The sequence below is a fragment of the Arvicanthis niloticus genome, chromosome 2, assembly GCF_011762505.2.
Source record: "Arvicanthis niloticus isolate mArvNil1 chromosome 2, mArvNil1.pat.X, whole genome shotgun sequence".
Taxonomy (NCBI): Eukaryota; Metazoa; Chordata; class Mammalia; order Rodentia; family Muridae; genus Arvicanthis; species Arvicanthis niloticus.
Genome location: NC_047659.1, coordinates 119,174,742 through 119,195,155, shown reverse-complemented (window position 1 = coordinate 119,195,155; position 20,414 = coordinate 119,174,742). Strand labels below are relative to the sequence as shown.

At 39.0% G+C, this 20,414-nt stretch overlaps 1 protein-coding gene across 4 annotated transcripts in view; it reads left to right on the top strand.

Moving 5' to 3' along the window:
• Syndig1 (synapse differentiation inducing 1) overlaps window positions 1-20,414 on the top strand; it is a 209,269-nt gene that overhangs the window by 28,935 nt on the left and 159,920 nt on the right. The gene's annotated exons all lie outside the window — the stretch shown is intronic.

Genomic DNA, 20,414 nt, shown 5'->3' with positions numbered 1-20,414 from the left:
GCCAAACAGAGATGCAGATGGGTAGTGACACAACTCCAAAAGAGAAAAGTTTGTTGCACTCAGTGAAGCTGGAAAGGTGAGGCCACCTAAGCCTTTTGAGAGCAGGCATGGAGCTTTACAGGGGTTTTGAAGTTTGCCCTGCCAGAGTTTGGTCTTGCTTCAGTCCAATATTTCCTCAGTATGACCCATTTCTCTCTTTTGTGCTATTGTATGTTGGAAGTATGTATGACTTTTTATGTTATAAGGGGTTATATTTATATGTACATATAATATATATATATATATATATATATATATATATATATAATATTATATATGTATTAAGATATTGCCTTAAATCTTAGCAAAGGACTTTGGACTCTTAAAAAGTGCCAAGACTGTAAAATTTAGACTCTGCAGACTTTAATGTTAGACAAAATGCAATTTGCACTATGATATAGCCCTAAGTCTCTGGAAGTTAGGAAGTGGTGGTGGATTAAATGGGGATGGCCTCCTCTAGTCTCTTATATTTGAATGCTTGGTTCCCAAGTTGGTAGGACTGTTTGGGAACAATAAGCATGTGTGGTCTCATTGCAGGAGAAGTGTTACTGGGAGCAGACTTTGAAGTTTCACAAGCCAATGCTATTCCATTATCTATCTCCGTTCTGTGGTTGTATCTCAAGATGTAAGCTCTCAGCTGCTGTTTCAACCTTATGCTTGATACCTGCTGCCATGATTCTCACTGTGATGGTCAGAGACCTCTGAAACTTTAAATCCCAAATAGACTTTTTCTGCTATTAGTTGCCTTGGTTATGGTGACTTATCACAACAGAAAAATAAGAAAAAAGTCAAATAATTTTTAAAATGACAGAAAATCATTGCTGCACAATATAAAGGAAGAATGTCTCATCTATTTATGTACTTCTCATGTTTTAGTAGACACACACTAGAGAGAAACTCGCCATGTGTGGCATATACCAATAAGCTTCTACCACCAAAGGCAACCTGAATATCCATTCCTCAACACCCAGGGCCAGAAAAACCTCTATCTAATGTTGGAAGAAGCTGGCTACAATAAAAAGCAATATCTCTATTAGTTTTAGATGGAAAATCTTGGAAATGTTCCCCCAAAAAACTGCTGAACCCCTTACTGATCATGACCTCTGCTCTGAAAAGCCAGCATTCAAGTATGTTCAGTTGTGCTCTAGCCATGAAGATCAGTGGTCAGTGATCCAGAGTCCATGTAGGTCAGCTCCATGGTCAGCAGCATCACTGGCGCTATGACAGACAGCTTTAAGTTAGGTATCAGAGGTCATGTGGAGAAGCCAGGTGTTCCCGATGGTATGGCCAATCACCAATTCCCTCACTTCCTAGAAGAACAAAATACATGGTCCACTAAGCTGAAATGTGGAAGAAGAGGCACAGCTGCAGCCAGAATGACACCTCTAGAATTTGTTGTGTTTGACTTGTTTGTTTGATTGGTTTCAACTCATCTTCTCTTCTTGTTTTCTTTTTCTTTTAAATATAAATATACAAAGGATGTGCATAGCTGTGAATACAGCCTTGAGCAGTCCCACAATCATAACAATTGTAGAAAAAATTAATGGTAAAATCAAAAATAGGAAAAAAATGAAAAATAATTATAACAAAACCGACGTAGAATTTTTATTTTGACTTTAGAAACTAATGCATCTTAGAAACTGGCTTTGTTATTTGCAGCAAACTCTATGCACAGGCATTCTGAACAAGTGTAAGAGGCTGTTTTCAAAGATGACTACTCATTTCAAGGTAAAAATTTTGGTATTCATTTGACCACAGTGAAAGAGGCATCTGCTTAGCCTACCTGAGGGAGAAGGTACTGTGTATTTCCAGAGTAAATGGACAACGTCTGATACCTGCATTAGAACTGTTTTGTATGTCCCCATTTTATATTTATTTTTTTTATTTCTGTATTCATGTTTAAAGAGGAAAAAAAAAGAGAAAAGCTAGGATTAGAAGTAACCCATTTCCCTCCACTTTAGAGGGACGATCTTCAATGGAAATTCCTTCACAGTGATTTTGTACTATGTGCTAGTGAGGGATCACAGGGCTGTAATTTAAATGTAATTCACCTTGAGATCTGTGAGTACCAACTGTTGCCCACACCTCTCAAGAACCTTTTCCCCAGACACTGGAAGGGGTGGGTGGGCACCAGAGTGATGTCCTTAGATGTTCCCTGTATCTCCAGTACCTACTCTGTTGAAGAACTTACTCCAAGTTCATTCTTGAAATAAACCTCATGAAAAGACCATGTATTATCTATGTTATTATTTATTTTCTGTCTACAATTTATGCCAAGAAGTTGAAGACTTTCTGAAGTACCTTGATTGTTGCATGAAGGCTACAAAGTTTGATCCAGAAAGTTCTGGGTTTGATGGCATTCATTTACCTACCTCATTTGTTATTATTTTTTTATTCCTGTTTCTATTTTTTCTATTTTATGACTGACAAAGTGTTCCCAGCCCTCGTCTTAAATCCAAGAATTGACATGTTAATTGACATGTATACATTCATGATGTCTTTATTTCCTTTTTAAAGTAAATTTTCCTTATTAATTATCATAACTATTATTATATGTATGTATATATACATAAAGTGGCATGTGACATGGCCACTTTATAAAGTCAGAGGACCACTTTATAAAGTCAGTTTTCTTCTTTAAACTTCTGTGGGTTCCAGGGACAACAATCAAGTCACCAAGCTTGTGTGACATGTACTTTTTCTCTGCTGAACTGTCTTGTGGCCTCATAATTGTCTCTCTTTTTTTGCATGCAATAATATTGAACAGACAATGTTGCCTTGTTCAAATGGTTTAATGAGGAGGGGGAAAAAAAGACAAGGCTCTTCCTGAACTAAGCAGGACTGTTTAGTTGAAGGTCTTTTCTGAAATAAGGATGAACACTGGCCAATCTTTTAGCTATTGCACCTGACTTTAGGATGCAGTTCATTACCAAGTCATGAACAGGAGGTGACCATGATAGGGAATAGCGTTCACTTGCTCACTCGTTACAAGTTGATGTTATCCAGTAGGCTTTCTCATGTTTTGTGACTATGTGACCTACCATTCTGTCTATGGCTTTATGTATGAGATGTTAGAAAATAAAGTTTAATATTCTTTTCTCCCTGATAGTTAAGGACAGAGAATCTTACCGGTGACTGCAACTTCTATCCCATTTTCATCTGTTGCTCTTCAACACTGGGTTTTTGTTATATTCCAGTGCCAACATAGAGAGCTTGATGTGTCTAATCAGAAAATGGAGGCAAATGCCCTGTTAATCATCTCTGTCACCATGATAAAATCCTTAACATCAGTATCACATAAATTGCAATGTTTTGTTTTGCTCCACTGTTTCTGAAATTTCAGTCTTCATTCTTTGTTAGTTTGGGTGGAAGTACATGTAGAAACAGGACCCCTTAACTTATAATAACCGAGAGGGAAAGAGAAAGAAAAGACAGAGGTGAATTGATGGGGGCTGTATAAATATCCTCTTTAATGCTACCCTTATAGTAACCTAACTTGGTTCCCACAGGCTACTTCTTAAAGTCCCACTACCTCCTAGAAACCCTGTGCTGGAGACTAAGCCTTCAACACATGGGCATTGGGGGGACTTTTAAGATAAAAACTGTGAAATAGTCATTTCTTTTTCTCATGTCTTAATTCATGTGTGTCACCTGTCACAGACCATGAAAGCAAAAGCATTGTCCTTTCTGATGAAGTGGCACTGTTCCATGCCTGGATCAGAAAACAGAACAAATGAAAAGCTCAGTTAAGCTTAACTTGTAAATGCTGAAATCCCTGTAATGTCTACTTGGATGTCAGAGGTCCTCCTGATGAGGTAGAGAGCTGAAGAATGTGTGGCTTATACTCCATACCTGTGCAGAAGATCCATCTCTTATTAAGAAAAACAAATTGCATTCCTGATATGACTTTAAAAACCACAGTGCCTGCTATTTCAGGCAAGCCCGAGGGAAATGTTTCCTAATTAGTGAAGAAAAATTGAAAATGGAAGCAAGGAAACTTACTTGCTCTGACACACACACACACACACACACACACACACACACACACACACACAAACAGAAGCACAATGAAAAAAGGTGAGATTTCCTCAAGCTGGCACACATGCAAAAATAATTGGAAGCTTTTAGGAAAAGAAATCTCTTCATGTTTCTAACTATGCAAACAGTGAATTTGCATATTTTATCTATTTATGTATACCATAGTTTATTTTATGCCTTATGTCTCAGAATTGCTTTACTTGAACACTGTATTTTCATATAGATTGAAGTGCTTGAAAATGGGTGTTCTATTGGGACTTAGAATGTTCTGCCTGTGAATCCTGTAGAAGATCATGATCCCAGGGGTCATGGTTGGGTTGAGACAAAGAGCTGGTGCATATGAAGGTGGAGAAAAGCAGAACTATTGCACATTTTATCTCCACTACAGAAGAATGTACACCTTCTTACATAGTACTTATATTATTTTATATCATATATCATGACTAATCTAGAGATGATTTCCATTGTATGGGAAAATATGTCTAGGTCATATGCAGACACTGACTTGGTCATCTGCTGTCTCTGACGGTGCTGGAGTCAACTCCATTGGGAAGCTGAAGAATGGCAGTGTTCACACTAAGGCCCTCCTCTCAGGCCAGCCCAAGGAAGCTGAGGGATGACTATCTGTGTCTCAGCTTTCCTTTCAGGTCAGCTTCTGGGAAGCCATGGCAACACCCAAGCATGGGGATTGTGACATTGCTGAGAACGAGAAGGTTCTGTTCTGTATCATCACTTCTTATCAGCAAATGAATTTTGTCCCAGGAGAAGCATAATCTAGATGTGTCAGAAGGGAGGAAATGCCATTTGGGAAGCAGCTTTGCTTCTGTAGGGTTTAGGCTGCTCTGATTTGGGATGAATCATAGCGTGCAGTGAAGGCATGCTTCTCTGGGTACTCCAGAGTGAAGTACACTTCCCTGCACACTCTGCCTGCCAGGGAAGAGCACTGCCCTGAAATAAACACTCTCTCAAACTGAAAAACTATTTTAGTGACTTTTAAGAATAAACGTCATTCTTTGAACATCCCGTTGACATCTTTCTTAGGAACATGCAGATCCACTTTCTGGACCAAATGCATATCCTCCATGGTACTTGGCCATCTGGCTTTTGGTTAGCAGGTGTGCAAGTCTGGGGTGGGGGTGTTGGGGTTGTCTTCTCCATTAGAGAGAATAAAATGTAAAGGGTCACTCTGTAAAATATGAACATTGAATTATAAGGGTTTCTTCAGAGGCATAGCTCTGGGTGTATGGAAAACACATTCGAGGGACTTTCTTCTTATACTGACATTTATTCGACCTTAAACTTAGACAAGATCAGATCTTCAGTAGAAAGTAACTTCTATAAAGTTATATTTGATAATCACTCAGGATATTGCAGTAATAACACTCTAATGATTGAGCCTAGACAGCTCACATGAGTGGTTAGATTCAGCCCAAGGGCTCATAAGTTTTGTCTTTAACTGAGTCAGGTGAGTGGACAAAGCTCATTGTTTTTCTGCTGCCCTTTTCTAATGACCATTGTGACAAGCTGGCTTTATTTTGTTTTTGCCAGGGGCAGGATGCCAGTGAATAGAGAAAAGGCTGGGGAAGGGGTTGCTTCTGCCTGGTACTTGTCACCCAGAGCACAACAGATGTAACAATACGATAAGATACACACATGATGCTAAAAAGGTGGATGGAAGACCTTATGGAAAAATAAGATTAAACCACAGGGAGGTCAGTATCCCAAATATACACTCTGATGTCCAAGCTGTGAGCTCAGCAGCAGCAGTGCTGAAAGACAATCAGTAGCATGACTCATGGTGTCTAAGCGGTAAAAATAGATCAGAGACTCATGAGGAGAGCATCTCCTTCTGCTCTTGATATGAGGTGCAATGAGCACCATCCCCAGAAACACCCACTGGAGATGCCTCCCAACCCACGCACTCCAGGCTCCCTCCTGCTGCACGGCTTCTCTATGGCTCTTATCCATGTCTCTCCTTGCTAAATTCACCATCCGCCTCCAAACTTTGGATGGAGTGCAAGCTTTACACAGATAGGGGCTGCTCCATCTGGATCCCTGTTGACCCTAGAAAAGCACATATCTAAGAAGTTACTAGGCTGGTGGAATTTCTCAAAAACCATTCCTTGCAAAGTGGATCTACATAATGCATGGAGAGTGGCTTCTTTAATTGCAGTCTGGGTGGCTTGTTTTTAGCACCTTATAGATTGTGACCTAGGGAGCAATTGCAGGTGGAACCTTAATAAAGGGACTAAATCAAAACCAACTTGTTTTAAAAAGAGACATTGGTAGCTGGGTGTTCTGATACTTGCCTTTAATATCAACACTTAGGAGACAGAGGCAGGCAATTCTCTGTGAATTCAAGGCCAGCCTGGTGTACATAATGAGTTCTAGGACAGCCAGGGCTACATAGAGAGACTCTATTTAAAACTTAAGAAAAAGATGACCTTTGAAAGAAAGCTGGAAACAGTAGGTTCAGACATTCAAACTATACTCTACACCCCAGCCATGGGTTTCTGTGTGAGCTTCATCAGGCCTGAGTCTTAGAGCTTTGTTATTCCAGAGAAGATGTTAGCATTAAGTTCTTTTCAAAATGAAACAGAATATATACTTTCGAACCTTCACATCATGAAAAATAATTCTTCAGAAAATGTCAAAGTAGTCAGGCATAATGACCCATGCCTGCAGTTACAGCTTCATGGGACATTGTGGATCTCTTTAACCCAGGAGACTGAAAACCACCTGGATAACAGCAACACCCTTCTATGTTCCCAAAGTGCAAGAGGGACAGTGATGGTGGAAAATAGTAGGATGGCACCTACAAAGGGTTCTAGTAAAATAATACACAGGGGTTGGTGAAGGAGGGTAACATAAACCATGTTAGCATCTTTGGTATGTAGTCCTGGTACAATGTTACTGCAAAAATTTATTCAGGAGTGATACACGGTCAATTCTATTTTTAAAAGACCTTTGAAGTTGTTTCCCAAAGCAAGCATAGAAGCAGGAAGGTGCTAGAAGATCATTGATATAAGTGGGTGAAAGATGCTGCTAGCTTGGTCTAGGGGCACCAGGGAGAAGAATTGGTTGGTCTTGTCAAAGAGTCACTATAGATGGTGGATTAGGGGAGTAGGAGAGAGAGAGAGAAAGACAGACAGAGAGAGAGAGAGAGAGAGAGAGAGAGAGAGAGAGAGAGAGAGAGATTGCTTACTAGAATGTCTTATAACATATAGGCTGGATAGTTGACCATCCTGCATTCATACTCAAGAAAATGAACATATGTTAAATGTCCAGTACACAGAACCAAATATCTAAATAGTTCCAGTGTATGTGGTGTTGAAACCTGGAGCAATGTGAAGAGTGGTTGCTGTCTTTTGATCTATATTGGAGTCTGATGAAACTGTAGTTTGATGACAGCAACAGCAGCAACCAAGATGAACACACCAGCAAAAAGTGAAGGCAATTGGACAAGTAGCAGTGATTTTTTTTTCCTCCAAACTCTTAGAACTGAAGAAAAGTGACATATACTCTGGGTGAGGGTCTTTCCCCTAGTTAATCTTTTCTGGAAGTGACTTCACAGATCTGTACAGAAGCCTGGTTCTTAGCTGCTTCCAAATCTCAGCTATTTGATAATAAGATAACCATTATGAATGGAGTGAAAGAGTTGGTGAAAAATAAACTACATAGTTGACATTTGGATGGCTGGACAGTTGGTGGGGCCTTTCACAGTATAGACTGTAATAAGGATCTGGCACAGGGTCTGGTGTGTGGTGATGGTACCCTGATCATAGACCCTAGGCTCCAGAGAGATGAACAATCAGAGAATTTGAAGCCTCTCATGTAAAAGGATGGTATAGGTATGTAGGGTAACCTTGCTGGAACAAGAGAGCCATAGGCAAATATAGCCATGGCCCATGGGTGATATATTTATGTGAAATTAAGCAGGGTGAGGCATGGGAAGACTTCTCTTGTGGGGAGCCGACAGAAGGCGGCTATCATCTTTGCAGCCATCTTGAGCCATGTACCCTGACAAGAGACTTGATTACAATAGCCTACAACAGCTGAGCACACTCTGATAACATCTTGTTTTAGATACCCAGGATTTTCCCTTGGGTGTGTGAGACTTAAAGGTGTGTGACTTAAGGACATGACTTAGAGATCAGATTTGGAGACAAGACTTAAAGGCATGGCTTAGAAGTGAGACATATAAAAGTCAAGAGGTAGATAGAAGAAATTATGAGGAAGAAGACACTTGGACTAGAGAACTTGGAAGAAGAAATTATTAGACACTTGAGACAGAGAATTAGACATTAGGTATTAGGCACTTAGCACTTGGAGAAAGAACTTGGAACTGGGAAAGAGACTAGCAACTGGAACTAGGATTAGGTGCTAGGAACTAGGGACTTGGAACTAGGGACTTGGAGAGAAGAAAAGAGACTGAAGAATAAATGGGATTGAATCACACTCTGTCTGGTCTCCATTCTTTGTGTCCGTCCTCACTCTCTCTCTTGCTGAACCCCAACCCTCTGACCGGAGTAACGTGGGGCAGCTTGGGCCGAAGCATTCTCTTGGTTCTTTGATGTCTAGACTCCCTACATTGAACAGAGTCAGGATTGCATCTGTAAGTCTTTACCCCTCATCTGCCCCTAACACAATCATCTAGCAATTCTTTTTTGGGGTGGATGTCAGGAATTCACACAGAGTTCTTAGATGTCTAACCTGCATTTTAGTACAACTACAGCATTTTAATGAAATTTAAGTGCATTATGACTTAAGGAACCGTCTGTATTAACTACTTGTCTTGTGATAAAGTACCCAGACATAAACAACTTAGGGGAAAAGGGGCTGTTTTGACTCACAGTGCCATGGCCCTTGTGGCATGGAAAGGATGCAGGAAGAGCTTGAAGCAGCTGGTTCCATTGCATCTGCAGTCAAGAGGCAAAGAAAGATAAATGCTTGTGTTCAGCGTGTTTTCTCCATTATTTCCAGTCCAAGATCCCAAACTATAAAAGGATCCAAGTCACATTTAAGGTGTTTTTTGGCCACTTCAATTAGTCTCATCTAGATAATCCTTCACTTGCTTGCCCAGATGCTTGCCTTCTAGGTGATTCTAGATCTTATCTGTTGGAAATTAGTATTAACCATCAGACTCTGTATATTTGTTGATTCAAGATTGACTCTTCAAGTATGCCCCAGGTGTTTGTGCTGACTGGATGTTTTTCAGAGCTCTTCTTAAGAGACTGGCCTTAGACAGCAGGGAATGGGGGCTGGGTTTACTTCAAAAGATCAAAAATCCAAATATTGGTCAGCTTCTAGGTAAGAGATTAGACTTCACTATTGGTAGCACCTGAAGCAAAGTGTTAAATATTCTTTGGGTAGTAACATGTCAGCTAAAGACTGGGGACTCTTAACTGCCTCCCTCTCCCTATTCCATGAAATCCTCTGGTCTTGTAGTAAGTGTAAGCCACCTTCATCACCATTTTGCTGATGGGAGGTCATTTACTCACAACAACAACATGGTTTACTAACAACAGGATAACAGATCTGAAAGAGATGGATCATATTATTATATGTGTTAACACCAATAAATGATACTCTCCAAATCTTGGCCCTAGAATATACCAAGGGCTTGAAATGGTGCTACAAGTTTCTATAAAGAGCTCCAGGGAGGAATTTTCATTTAAGTCAGCACATCTGTATCTGGAAGCCACACTGGTGTGCTGACGTAAGCATCCGTTAACCCAGGCTTTCAAAGCCTTAGTGAGTTGTAGGACAAAAAGCTTGTAAAATAACACTAAATATTTTGTACTCCCAGAACTCTTCCTCCATGCCAAGAACCAAACCAAACTGAGCTGTAGCTACAAATCTTGGTGCATTGAGATAAAATCTATTTATGTAGCCTTGGCTGGCCTCAAACCTACTATGTAGCCAAATCTGGCCTTGAGCTTTTCAGTCTTCCTGCTTCAGCCTCCCAGGGGGCAAGAATTACAGTTTTGTGCCAACACACTCAGTGAGCATAGGATAAAGTTAAACTTATAAAATATGCCAAGTGTTCACAGCCCCAGAAAGAGAAAAGCCAAGTGCCACGGCGTGTTCATGTTGTAAGGGAACTATGACAGATGCCAAAGAAATCCCTCTGGGTGGGAAAGTGCTCAATCGGAATCTTCCTCGGGGCCACCAGCTTCAAGGTGGCCAATATATTGTCATTTATATTTTCCCCATGGAAACTGAAGAATTTGTTTCTAGTTAGCTTTCTGAAATTCATCTCAAGAGAAAGAATCTGCCATGCCATGGGAGATAGGGTTGGTTAGCCTTGTCTCACACGGTGGGACATGGAAACTACAGCAAGGGAGGATTTGGCTAGAGTAAGCAGGAATTCAGCCCTTCTAACAGCCACACTAAGTCAAGCATAGGAGTTCAGGTAGCATGCTGAGAGGTGATTCCAAGAAGCTCTAGAAGGGAGATGGGGAAGACAACAAGAGAAGAAGGACAGCCAGCATACAACTCGTTGTTAAGAGCCACCAGCATGTCTTGTTGGAGCCCAGGGAGAAAGGGAGAAGCTCCTCAGAGTGACTCTGCCTAGTGGTTGGTGATGTAGTTCATGGTTCCCTCAAGCCATTGGTGCCATATCACTCCTGGGACATGGAAGCCCTGGCCTAAAAAGCCTATGGGCTCCAATTAGGATATTATTAGTGTGCCTCAGTAACACACTTCAACATCTCAGAGACCTTCAGCGTTTGTAGCCCTGGAGATATCCGAACATTTCCGATTCATCTTTATTGCCCTATGGTTTCGTACGGTAGAACTAATAAGACTCAACAATAGTTTGCCCCTGGCTGTTGAGGGAGAGGTTCTTGTGGTAAAAGCCATATAAAGCACTCCATGGGGCCTCCTATGTCTAAATCTCTGTTTTCAGACTATTCATCCATAGCCCCAGTTTAGCTATAGTTAGATTCTGTAAGCCAGCGGCTCATCTTCCAGAGGAACTCATGAGACATGGAAAACACAACATGGTGTTCAACAGATGCAAGTGTGATCCACTTTTACAGCATGAAACATCAGTGGTCATAGGTAGTCTCCCAAGGAGATCCTGCATTCCTGATAGATCAAGTGCCTGTACAGTGCACAACATGATCTTTAAGAGAAAGCCATAAGAAAGAGCAGTGCTTAATGAAAGAGAGGGATAGATCATAAAGAAGAAGGTAAAAAGATTAAGAAAGTCTTATTAATAATGTGAAGACTAGGGCAAGTAGGAAATTGATACTGAATGGAATAATGGTGAAATGCCCTGTAATTTAAATGCTCCAATGAATAAAGAGGTAAGTACAATAAGAGATTAAAAGAGATTAAAAATAACTGTTAAAACAAACAAGCAAAAGCCCACAGCCAATAAAATTAAAAGGGAAGTCGAGAACTGAAAGGCTGAATTTTACATCTAAAATAAAATCCAAATGAGCATGCAAAAGTTAAAACAAGAGCAGGAATTGGAAATGAAGTAAATATAGCCCTTTAAAATGATTAAAAAAAAAAAAAAGACAAGATTTCACCAGCTCCCACTCCCACCTCCCCCACAGAACATCCTGGAATAATCTTGAGCAGCTATGGAAAAGTAAACTGAGCAGAGGGGGAAGACAGGAGCCTGCATATTAACAGAGTTTCACCATTGGGTTAGGAAGAAGCAAGAGTAAATGGTGTTGCAGAATTCAGCCTCAGGGCATGTTCAGAAAGAGCCAGAAAAGAAGGCAGGGGAGCAGACCAAAGATAAGACAAAACAGAAATCCCTAGAGTCAGCACTGTTTCACCAGAGCATCCTGAATCCTAAGTGGAGATGGCTGTCTTTCAGAGATGACAACCTGTCAGATGGCAGGCATGCTTTATTTATCTCTTAGAGGCGGAATACATATGTATATGCAAAGGTGTGTGTGTGTGTGTGTGTGTTTCAATAAGTTGTGATTATGAGACAATCTTGGCTCTCTAGCTTTTCGTAAGGTTATTTCTTTTTCTTGGCAAGCCATTTTAATAGTTTAGCTGGTATGCTTACTACTTTTTACTACTTATTCGTGTGATTAGATGTTACCCTTACAACTTTTAAATTTATTTTTCAATGATTTAGTTCTAGAGTTTATACTGTCTTCATTCTACTGAACAATACAAAAATCTTAGAACTTCTTGCCCATTTTACATTATTATTCAGTGTTTCATCTCCATCTACAATTTCTAACACCAGAGTTTATCTTTATTACAACTGTTACTGTTGTTTTCTGTTGTCGTTGCTTCCTAAAGATTACTAGTTACTCCTTGCTTCCTTTTGACTTTGTGTCTTGTTTTTACCTTCTGTGTTGAATTCTAATTTTGAGGATCATCCTTTAATAGCCATACTGATCATCTATAAATACCTCATTTTCTCAGTCTCTGAACAAAGACATTTGTGAATGAAAGTTTGCTAATTATAAAAATTCTAGATTTAAAATTTTACTAATAAATTTTAAAATTATTTTTGGATTTATTTTTATTTATTTTTATTAACAAATAGATTCTTCTCTCAGGCAATACATTCCAACCACAGTTTTCCCCTTCCTCCTTCTATCCCTCCCTCCATTCCTCTTAGCTCTTCCTCCCCTCCCCTTGCCCTCAGATCTTCCCCCTCTCTGTTTCCTCTTCAGAAAGGACCACGCCTCCAACAAACAAAAAACAGACAGGAAAAAAACAAGAGACAGTAAGACAAGGAGAAACTCCTCATATTGAGGCTGGACAAGGCAATCCAATTGGAGGAGAAGAGTCTCAAGAACAGCTCAAAGAGTCAGAGATGCACCTGCTCCCACTTTTGGGAGTCTCACAAGAGCATCAAGCTAACAGCCATAATATACACACAGATGACCTGATGCAGACCCTTGTAGGTCACTTGCTTGCCATTTTGGTCTCTGTGAGTCCATATGAGTCCTGTCTAGTTGATTTGGTGGGCCATATTCTTCTAGCACTCATTATCCCCTCTGAGTGGTACAGTCCTTCCTCACCCTCTTCTGAAGGGTTCTCTGATCTCTGAGGAAAGGGCTACAATGGAGACTTTCAATTTAGACTTTCTGTCTAATGTTTGGCTGTGGGTTTCTGCATCTGCTCCCACCTGCTGCTGCAGAAAGCCTCTCTGGTAATGAATGTACGAGACACAGTCCATGAGTGTAGCAGAATATGATTAAGAATCATTTCATGGACACTATTTTTTTTCTTATTTGCCAGTTTTGTTTGGTTCAACCCTTGGTCTCTTGGCTTTCCAGTCTCTTGTTCTTGCCTATCCAGGTAGTGTTGTAGGGTGTGGGCTTCCTCTTGTTAGGTAGGCCCTAAGTTTATACCAAACTTGGTTGGCCACTCTCACATGTTCTGTGCCACCATTGCCACTGTACATTTTGCAGACAGGACAAATTGTAGGTGGAAAGTTTTGTGGTAGGGTTGGTGTCCAGGTTCTTTTTTCCATAGCCTGCAGAACACCTTATCTTGACAAAGAGACTAGAGTGTAAGGGTAGAGGCTCTAAGCCTGCCCCAGCTCTATTTTGCTGCTTTCAATGAGCTGAGTGGGAGTTGTCCTCAGCAGTGGGTCCCTGCTGGCAGTTTTCAGAGGACCATCTACCCTGGCATCAGGATGAGTTGTTTAGAGATCTTCAGAGGATACCCCCAGCCAACAACTCAAATGAATGTAACGTAGTCCCACCACGTTCTCACTTGGGTCACCGTCATAGATTTCAGGAGCTTTTCACCTCACTAGGCTGCCACACCACCCTTCACATCCTCTGCAACTCCAGCTGTCTCTGTCTGAACTTGCTCCCTCCATCTGCCTCCCTCACCTGACCCTCCCAATCCCATGGCCACCTGCCCTCCCCCAGAATCTGTTCTAAATCCCCCTCCCATGTTGATCCATGCTTCCCCCTTACAGGGTTCCAAACCTCTCTGGGTCTGCATATTTCAGTTTGATTATCATTTACTTAACAAATAATATTCATTTGCATCTTCTTGGGTCTGGATTACCTCGTTCAGGGTGATTATTTTATAGTTGCATCCATTTGCCTGCAAATTTCATGGTATTGATTTTAAAACTGCCGAGCAACACTGCATCTTGTAAATGTACCACAGTTTCTTTATTCATTATTTAATTGAGGGATATACATTGTTTCCATTATGTCTGGCTATTATGAACAAAGCTGCTGAACATAGTTGACCAAGTGTGCTTGTGGTAGGATGGAACTTCCAGTGAATGTATGCTTCAAAGTGCTATTGTGAGGTCTTTAGGTAGATTGGCTCACAGTTTTCTGAGGAATGGCCCTACTGTTTTCTATAGTGGCTTTGCAAGTTTGCATTCCCACCAGGAATGGATGAGTGCTTCCCCGTGTTCCACATCTTCTTCAGCACAAGCTGTCACTTCTGTTTCTGATCTTAGCCTTTCTGACAGATGTAAGATAGAATCTCAAAGCTTTTATTTGCATTTTCCTGGTAGCTAAGGATGATGAATATTTCTTAAAGGGTTTTCCAGCCATTTGAGAGTCCTCTATTGAGAATTATCTGTTTAGACCCCTATCCCACATTTTAAGTGGACTATTTGTTTTTTTCATATCTAGTTTCTTGATTTTTAATATGTTTATATATTAAACTTCTATCAGATGTGGTAAAAAAAAAAATACCTGTTCACATTATGCAGGCTGCCTCTTTGTCTGACTGACAATGTCCTTTACCTTACAGAAGCTGTTTGGTTCATGAGATCTCATTTATTAATTGTGGATCTTAGTGGCTGCACTATTGGTATTCTGTTCAGAAAGTTGTCGCCTATGCCAATGCATTCAAGGTTACTGCTCACTTTTTCTTTTATCAGATTTATTGTGTCTGGTTTTATGTTGAGGCTTTTGATTCACATGGACTTGAGTTTTATGCAGGGTAATAAATATGGATCTATATGTATTATTCTATATGCAGATATACAGTTTTACCAGCACCATTTGTTAAATAGGCTCACTTCCCCCCCCCCCAGGTTTATTTCTGGCTTCTTTATCAAAACTTAGGTGTTCATAAATGTTTGATTTATGTCTGTGCCTTGGACTCAATTGCATTGATCTGCATGTCTACTCATGTAGCCATACCATCTGGTTATTAATATTGCTTTCTAGTAAAGCTTGAAATCAGGGCTGGTGATGTCGCCAGCAGTTCTTTTACTGTTCAGGATTCTTTTAGCTATCCAGGGTTTGTTTTTGTTTTTCCATATGAAGTTCAAGATTTTTCCCTTAAATGTCTGTAAAGAATTGTGTTGGGTTTTCATGGGGCTTGTTTTGAATCTATAGATTGTTTTTGGTAGGATGTCTATTTTTACTATGTTAATTCTACTGATTCATGGTCCATGAACATGAGAGATCTTTCTATCTTCTGATATATTCTTCAGTTTCTTTCTTCAAAGACTTGAATTTATTGTCATATAGGTCTTTTACTTGCCTGATTAGAGTTACCCCATGATATTTATACTATTTGAGGCTACTGTGAAGAGTGCTATTTTCTTGATTTCTTCATCAGTCCACTTGCCATTTGAATATACAAGGGCTACTGACTTTTTTTTTTTTTTTTTTTTTTAGTTAATCCTGTATCCAGCCACACCATTGAAGGTGTTTATCAGCTGTAAAAGTTTTCTAGTAAAATTTTTGGGGTCTCTTATGAATACTGTCATATTATCTGCAAATTGCAATACTTTTGACCCCTTCCTTTCCACTTTGTATCTCCCTGAACTTCTTTGTCATATTGCTCTAGCTAAAACTTCAACTACTAGAATAAATACAGAGTGGATGACCTTGTCTTGTCCCTGTTTTAGTGGAATTCCTTTGAGTTTCTCTCCAATTAATTTGATCTTCACTATAGGCTTGCTGTAAACTGTATTTATTATGTTTAGGTATGTCTTTTGTATTCTCAATATTTCCAGCACTTTTATCATGAAGGGCTGTTGGATATTTGTCAAGGCATTTTTGGCATCTAATGAAATGGTCCTGTGATTTTTTTTTTTTTTTTTAACTTTTCAGGTTTTTTTCTAAGGTGGATTATATTTACTGATTTTCATATGTTGAACTATTCCTACATCTCTGGGATAAAGCCTACTTGAGCATGGATAATCTTATTTATGTGTTCTTGGATTCACTTTGTGACTATTTTATTGAGTATTTTTTCATCTATATTCATAAAAAATGTTTTCTTTATTAAGTCGTAAAGTGATTTCAGTAATAGAGTATCTGTGACCTCATAAAATGAATTGGTCAGTATCCTTTTTGTTTTTATTTTGTGGAATAATTTAAGAAGTATTGATGCTAACTATTCTTTGAACATCTGGTAGATGTTTGTGCTATAACTGTCTGGGCTTTTTTTTTTTTTTTTTTTTTTTTTTTTTTGCAGGGAAGGTTTTATTTTAACGACTGCTTCTATTACACTAAGGCTTATCAGTCTACTTAAATTGCTTATTTATAATCTTGATTTAACTTTGGTAAGTGGTACATATTGAGAAAATTATCCATTTCTTTTTGGTTTTCCAATTAATTGGAGTATAGGTTTTTAAAGCATGTCCTTATGATTCTTTGGATTTCCTTGGTGTCTGTCATTATGTTTAATTTTTGTTTCTGATTTTATTGATTTTAATATTTTCTCTTAGTTAGCATGGATACAGCTTTTTCTATCTTGTTGATTTTTGCAAAAACCAACTCTTTGTTTCACTGATTTTTTTGAATTATTCTCTTTGTATTTTATGGATTTCATGCATCAATTTGATAATTTCTTATTGTCTATTCCTCTTCTGTGTGCCTACTTGTTTTGTTTAGGTGTGCTGCTTAGTGTATAAGATTTCTCTACTTTTTTAATGTAGGCACTTACTGCTGTGAATTTTTCTTTTAGCACCACTTTCAGCGTATCCCATAAGTTTGGGTATGTTATGTATTAATTTTCATTGAATCCTACAAAGTTGTTTATTTCTTTCTGTCTTGACCTCTTTTCTTGTTGAGTAGAGAGTTGTTCAGTTTTTATGAACTTTTTGTTATTTCTGTTGTTGATAATGCCCAGATATAATCTGGCATAGTTTCAAACTCCTTATATTTGTTGAGACTTGATTTGTATTGGAGTATGTGTTTGGTTTTGGAGAATGTTCCATGAAGTGCTACCAAGAAGGTATATTCTTTTGTGTTTAGGTGGAATGCTATGTAAAGACCTATTAGGTTAATTTTATAACATCACTTAGTTCCAGCATTTCTCTGTTTAATTTTGATCTTGATGACCTCTCCATTGGTGAGAGTAGAATATTAAAGTTTCCCACTAGCAACATGTGAGGGTCAATTTGTGTTTTAAGCTGTAGTAGTGCTTCTTTTCCCTTATGTTTGGAATATAGATAGTAAGAATCAAGATGTCATCTTGGTAGATTTTTCTTTTGATAAGTATGTAGTGTCCTTCCCCAACTCTTTTGATTAATTTTGATTTATAGTTTATTATGATAGATAATAAAACTTCTACACTAGCTTGCTTCCTAGATCCATTTGCTTAGAATACCTTTCTTCAAATCTTTACCATGAGATAATATTTATTCTTGATGTTGAGGTGTGTTTCTTGCATGCAGCAAAAGTATAGGTTTTGTTTTGGATCTATTCTTTCAATCTGTGTTTTTTTTTTTTTTTTTTTTTTTGAGGCCATTGATATTAAAAGATACCAATAAACAATGATTATAAATGCTTGTTATTTTGTTGTTGGTGGTGGTATTGGTTGTGATGGTGATGGCATGTGTATGTGGTTTTTTCTTTCTGATATGAGATTATTTATTTCCTGCATTTTCATGTGTGTAGGTAACCTTTTTGATTTGGATTGTTTCTTAGAACCTTGTGTAGTGCTAGATTCATACAGCTATTGTTAAATTTGAATGTAGCATGGAATATCTAATTTCTTATAGTGATTGAAAGTTTTGCTGAGTACAGTAGTCTGGGCTAGCATCTGTGGTCTTGTACGGTCTGCAGCACCTCTCTTCAAGTCCTTCTGGATTTTAGTGTCTTCATTCAGAAGTTGGGTATAATTATAATAGGTCTACCTTTATATATTACTTGGTCATTTTCTCATTCAACTTTTAATATTCTTTCTTTATTCTATATGTTTAGTGTTCTGCTTATTATGTAGTAGGGGACTTTCTTTTCTGGTCCAAACTATTAGACAGTCTATAAGCTTCTTGTACCTCTATAGGTATCTTATACTTTAGGTTAGGAAAAATTTCTTGTATTATTTTGTTAAAAGTATTTTCTAGGCTTTTGAGCTGTTATTCTCCTCCCTCTAGTCCTATTATTCTTAGTTTTGCACTTTATGTAAGTGTCCAAGATTTTTTGATTTAACATATTTTTTTTGACCAATGTATCAATTTCTTCTGTGCTATCTTCAACACCTGAGATTCTTTCTTCAATTTCTTGCATTCTGTTGGTGAAGCTTGCCTCTGTATTTTCTGTTGGCATTCTTCAATGTTTCATTTCCAGGATTCTCTGTTTGTGTTTTCTTTATTGCTTCCGTTTTTATTTTCAGGTTTTGAACAGTTTTATTTTTTTCCTTCAATAGTTTGATTGAATCATCTTGGCTTTCTTTAAGGGATTTTTTTGTTTCATTTTCTCTAATTGTTTGTTTGTACTCATTTGGATTTCTTTAAGAGAATTATTTATTTCCCCTTTAAAGACCTCTATCATATTCACCTTGTTGTTTTTAAAGTCTTTTTTATGTGTTTCAGCTCTGTTGGAATATTAAGAACCTGCTATGGTAGTATATCTGGACTCTGGTAGTGAACATATTATCCTGACCTATTATCCTGGCTATTATTGATTGTGTTCTTACTCTGAAATCTAGGCACCTGGGTTTGTGGTAATTATAGGTCTAGGTGCTGTTTTCTGGGTTGTCTTGGTTTGGTGAAAATTTTGTTACCTAGTTTCTGTTTGCTTCCTGGATTTTCAGATTGTTGCCCATTTTACTGATTTTACTCTTGGCTGATGTGTTCATGGGGAACTGTTTGCTCTGTCCGAGGCTGGAGGAACTCACGATTGAGGGGAGATGATTTGAGGGATCCCCAGCAGTCATGGTAGACAATGGAGAGGGAAAGATTTAACTGGTATTCTGATGCAATGCTAGATGTGACATTAAGCTTTGGGTGTGTGGTTAGACTATCTAGGGAAGGTCCATGGGGAGCCTACGTGGTCTTCTGGCAGGCATTGCTAGTAATTGAGAAGCAGGGTATCTTTCTGACTTGGAGCTTGCCCCAGTCCCACAGGGCTTTGAACTGGGTTCCAGAGGACCTGGAAGAGAGAACTGGAGGACAGGGGATGCAATGAATGGCGGTCTGTTTATAGTTTGATCAAACTGCAATTTTAATTTTTTCACACAGGGGTTATATGCACATAGAGGCAGTATGCGGGGAAGGGGATGAACACATAGTTGTTCTCAGGGGCAGTGCAGATAGCTTCTAGAACAGGGTATTGGCTGGGTGAAAAAGCAGGAAACAGGTCACTATGACTCTATCTGTGATTCATTTGTTTTTACTTAAGCTGGTACCCTCCACCAAGGCTACCTATCCACAAGACCTATGACTATTTGTTCTTATCCAGGCTGGGAGTTTTCCACTAAAGCTGTCTGTTTACAAGATCTATAGCTATCTGTTCTGGGGTCAGTGTTTTCCCACAGAGACCAAGACTTCGTGTTAGCAGTCATGTATGGCTGACTTGGGTGTTGGGAGCCAACTTTTAGCAGAAAGCGCTATCAGCTTTGCAGCCATCTTGAGCCATATACCCTGACATGAGACTTGAATTACAATAGCCTACAACAGCTGAGCACACTCTGATAACACCTTGCTTTAGATACCCAGGATTTTCCCCTGGGTGTGTGAGATTAAAGATGTGTGAGATTAAAGGTGTGTAACTTAAGAGTGTGACTTAGAGATCAGATTTAGAGACAAGACCTAAGAGCATGATTAAAGGCGTGACCAAAAGGCATGGCTTAGAAGTGAGACATATAAAAGTGAGAGGCAAACAGAAGAGTAGATCAGAGAATCAGACACTTTAGAGAGTACAACTTAGAGAACAATTTGGAGTAACAGAGATTCAGACACTAGGAGTAGGAATAGACATTAGACACTCGGAAGAGAACAACAAGGAGTACAACTAGGAACTAGGAACTAGGAACTAGGAACTAGGAACTCAAGATTTGGGACTTGGACTAGGAAGAGAAACTGAAGAATAAACGGGATTGAATCACACTCTGTCTGGTCTCCATTCTTCAAGTCCATCCTTACTCTCTCTCTTGCTGAACCCCGACCCGAGGACCAGAGCAGC